A 5,000-nucleotide genomic window follows, 5' to 3' on the forward strand; every position below is an offset into this window, starting at 1 on the left:
TTGATTCCCCAGGGGACGACTTCCATCCCGGTCGCCAATTGGGTCGACGGAGAGAAAAAAAAGAAAAAAAAATGTATTCTGAAACTGCTCTGATTTGGACTCAATTCAGGACGTGAACTGATTTTTTTTTTTTCCTCTCTCTCTCTATGTCTCTATTCTGTCTTCCTTCTGTCTCCCTCTCCCTCTATCGTTCTCTCTCTCTCTCTCTCTCTCTTTCTCTCTCTCTCTCTCTCTCTTCTTCTCTCTTCTCTTCCTTCTGTCTCCCTCTCCCTCTATCGTTCTCTCTCTCTCTCTCTCTCTCTCCCCCTTTCTCTCTCTCTCTCTCTCTCTCTCTCTCTCTCTCTCTATATATATATATATATATAGATAGAAATATATATATATATAATTACATATATATATATATATATATATATATATATATATATATATATTATATAATTATATATATAAAATATATATATATTATATATATGTATATGAGGCCCGCGGTGGCCGAATGGTTAGAGCGTCGGACTCAAGACTGTCACGACGGTAATCTGAGTTCGAGGGTTCGAGTCACCGACCGCCGCGTTGTTTCCCTTGGGCAAGGAACTTCACCTTGATTGCCTGCCTAGCCACTGGGTGGCCAAGCCAGCCCAAGTCAGTGCCGGGTAAATAGAGATGGTGACTCGATAAAAACACCGGGCGGAAGGCAATAGCAAACCACCGCTCTAAAATTGCTAAGAAAAAATCATGGAAGCCCATGATCGTCAAGGCCTTGGTGGCCGAATGGTTAGAGCGTCGGACTCAAGACTGTCACGACGGCAATCTGAATTCGAGGGTTCGAGTCACCGACCGCCGCGTTGTTCCCTTGGGCAAGGAACTTCACCTTGATTCCCTACCTAGCCACTGGGTGGCCAAGCCAGCCCAAGTCAAGTGCTGGTCCCAAGCCCAGATAAATAGAGAGAATGATTACCTAAAAAAGTATCACCGGCACTCTCCGTGGAAAGGAACTGGGGACCCTACCACGTACTCACTCCAAGAGCATCACAACATGAAAACTACAAAGTATCATGCTGTGACCACGGCGGCTCAGACATGAACCTACCGTTAAAAATTATATATATATATATATATATATATATATATATATATATATATATATATATATATATATATATATATATATAGAGAGAGAGAGAGAGAGAGAGAGAGAGAGAGAGAGAGAACGATAGAGGGAGAGGGAGACAGAAGGAAGAGAAGAGAGAAGAAGAGAGAGAGAGAAAGGGAGAGAGAGAGAGAGAGAGAACGATAGAGGGAGAGGGAGCCAGAAGGAAGAGAAGAGAGAAGGAGAGAGAGAGAAGGAGAGAGAGAGAGAGAGAGAGAGAGAGTGTTATAGATGAGTGAGTGATAGACATATAGTTTATATATATAGAAAGAGAAGTAGATAGTTACGTGTGTATACATAGATTACTACGACTGGATGGATAGATTCATGAGATAATCGACAGGTACATAAATAGATAGTTAAATAGATATTACTCCAGTAAAACAGATAGACAGAAAGATAGGTGAGATCGATGTAAGAAAGAAAAAAAAAGTAAAATGATCGATCGATAGGCCTCTCAAAAAGTTAAATAGATAAAAAAGAAACACGAGTCAGACAAATGATAGATAAATAGATATGTAAATCTAGCCCCGTGAGAAATGGCATTAAATATCAAGCTGTACAGTATTTGCTGCCCAGGTGAGGAGAGTGCCACGCTTCCCATCGCTGTCTTTAGGCACTGCTGCCGGTGCCTTGTGATGGTTATTGTTGTGTTTATTAGTAGATCGTACAGTACTCCATGTTCTGCGAATGAAATCTAGATGGTGTTAAACGAAGAAGTGCGAATTTACCCAGAAATGATTAAAGAAAATAAAAAATGAAAAATAAAACAGTCAAGGCAGGTGAAGAATTTCAGTGAAGCCAAAAATCGTAGTTATTCCGTTATTTATTCAGGACAAACCAGACGGAGTTATGCTTATGGATTGACTGACCTTCAGATCGTCAATAGAAATGGCAGGATATACTCCTCTGTGTGTGTGTGTGTGTGCGTGCGTGTGTGTGTGTGTGTGTGTGTGTGTGTGTGTGTGTGTGTGTGTGTGTGTGTGTGTGTGTGTGTGTGTGTGTGTGTGTGTGTGTGTGTGTGTGTGTGAATATGTATGTAGTGTCTTTACTTGTATGTTGGTATATGTAAATGTATACATGTATATACGTATCTAAGAACCCATGTACTGATTTATATATGTGTGTGCGTATGCATGCAATACACGCTCGGTATATCAGCGTACATACGTACAAATGACTATACGTACATCCATATTTAAACACAAACACACGCACACAAGCACGAATAAAACACACATATATCAACATATAAACACACACACATACATACATAAAAAAAATGCACATACGATATCCACTCCTCTCAGCCCCCCGTTATCCAATCACGAGTCTCCGCTTCCCAATCCCCGTTGGTGATTGGTCGTATCCGCCTGATCACGTGACTCGGTGAAATGACGACGTTGATTGGCTGGCTGAGATTTCGCAACCTGAGCGAAGGAGTTGGGCGCGGGCGGACGTCTCGGGCTGAAGGATGGCGCTTGGACATGCGTGACGTCGTGTGGATATGTGTGTTTGCGTGGGTATGTGTGTTTGTAGGGGATGTATGTGTGTTTGTGTGGGTATGTGTGTCTGTAGGGTGTGTATGTGTGTTTGTGTGGGTATGTGTGTTTGTAGGGGGTGTGTTTGTGTGGGTATGTGTGTTTGTGTGGGTGTGTATGTGTTTGTAGGGGGTGTGTTTGTGTGTGTATGTGGTGTGTTTGTGTGGGTATGTTTGTCTATGTGATGCGTTTGTGTGTATGTGGTATGTTTGTATGGTTATTTCGTGTGAATATGTGTTTGGGTGCGCGTGTGTGTGTGAGGTGTGTTTAACGGGGGTATATTGGTGTGGATGCTTCATGTGGGTATGTGTGCGCATGTGGTGTGTCTGTAGGGGTATGTCTATGTGGGTATTTCGTGTGTATGTATTATATATGTTTGTGTATGCGTTTTAATGTGTAGTTTGTGTTGGAAAGTGGATATCTTTGGAAGCGGTTGGAATTGTGCAGATACTGTGCGGATATGTGTGGATATTTCATGTGGATATGGTGTATTTGTAGTATATGTAGTAGATTTATTCGCTTATACACGCACACGTGAACATGCTCCATCTTAGGCTCATGCATTTATTCATTTCATTCACTCACTCGTTCGCTCACTTTCTCAATTTCTCTATATGTCTATTTATCTCCCTCCCTCCCTCTCTCTCTCTCTCTCTCTCTCTCTCTCTCTCTCTCTCTCTCTCTCTCTCTCTCTCTCTCTTTCTCTCTCTCTCTCTCTCTCTCTCTCTCTCTTCTCTCCCTCCCTCCCTCCCTCCCTCCCTCCCTCCCTCCCTCCTTCCTGCCCTCTCTCTCCCCTTTCCCCTTCCCTTTCCCTCTCTCTTCCCTCCTTCTCTCAATACCCTCCCTCCCCTCTCTCCCTTCCTCCCTCCTTCTCCCTCTCTCTTTCTCTTTCTCACACACACAAAAAAACGGTCATGTGAGCCGTTCGTATCCCCGTTTTGTAAAAGGATCCTTCTGTTTAGCAACATATTATCTGTCAACTGCGGATTTATTTTATTACGTAATACTTTTATTGATCGTACGTCCTAATATCCATCTTAAGTATTTGCTCTCTCTTACGATGGGTCGCTCTGTTTTTCGGAATTGCCGGATTTTAGAAGCGGAATATTCTGTTTCTGTTTCTGTTTTTTTTTTTCTTCTTCTTCTTCTTTTTCTTTCTTTCTTTTCTTTTATTTATTTTTTATATATATTTTTTTTTGCTGCCGGATTTTAGAAACGGAATATTCAATATGCTTCTGTATTTTACGGAATTGCCGGATTTTGGAAACGGAACATTCAATATCTGGATTTTAGAAACAGAACATTGAATATATATATATATTTTTTTTTCCTGAAATTAGCAGAATTTAGAACCATATCATTCAGTATGTTTTTTTTCCAAGGTAATAGAAAATGGCATTCTATACGTTTTTTTTTTATTTTTATTTTAGGCATTGTCTAGATTGCCTAAAAACGTTCGCTTTCAATACGTATATTTGTTTGTCTACAAGATTGCCGGATTTTAGAACCGTAGTATTCAGTATGTTTGTGTTTGTATTTTTTTAAGGCGTACCTTCTCCATTCCAACTGAATCCCAATTCCCATTCATTCCATTCCTTATTACTATTCCAAATGAAGTACCGCCCCATTTCCCATTTCTGCTGGAGTACCTAACCCCCCCGTTCCAGCTGGAGTACCCATTCCCCATTCCAGCCAAAGTACCCCTTGCCCGTTCCAGCCAAAGTACCCATTACATTTAAAGTACCCGTTCCTCTATTTCAACGAAAACACCCACTCCCCCATTCCAACATAAATACTCATTCCTCACTCCAGCCGAAATCCCCCCCATCATTCCTATTTAAATACCCATTCCAAATTCCAGCCGAAATACCCCCCCCCAGCATTCCAACTTAATTACTCATCCCCCATTCCGCCCCCCCCCCCCCCCGCATTCCAACTTAAATACTCATTCCAAATTCCAGCCGACCTCCCCCCCCTCACCCCCTCCGATTCTAACGTCTCTCTCAAGTTTCGATTTGAATTTGAATATTGTTGAGTCATGTAACCGTCACCGTCCTGTTGCCTCGCCGACACCATCTTTGTTTTCTTGTTTTGTTTTGTTTTTACGGCAAATGTGTTTATGTTAAACTAGTGTTGACGTGACGCGTTTGGGTGTTAATAATGTTGTTTTATTTTGTAAATAGTAATGAAGTTTTCGTTCTTTTGTAAATGATAGGGCGGGTTTATTCTTATGTAAGTGATAATGGAGGTTTTTGTTGTTGTTGTTCTCATGATACTGAATGTTTTCTTATTTTTTGAATGATAATGAT

The 5,000-nt window shown here is 41.2% G+C and overlaps 1 protein-coding gene across 4 annotated transcripts in view; it reads left to right on the top strand.

Moving 5' to 3' along the window:
- The window catches only part of LOC119596495 (major facilitator superfamily domain-containing protein 6-like), a 104,706-nt gene that overhangs the window by 58,765 nt on the left and 40,941 nt on the right, over window positions 1-5,000 (top strand). The window lies entirely within an intron of this gene.

The sequence above is a fragment of the Penaeus monodon genome, chromosome 38 (genome assembly GCF_015228065.2).
Source record: "Penaeus monodon isolate SGIC_2016 chromosome 38, NSTDA_Pmon_1, whole genome shotgun sequence".
Lineage (NCBI taxonomy): Eukaryota > Metazoa > Arthropoda > Malacostraca > Decapoda > Penaeidae > Penaeus > Penaeus monodon.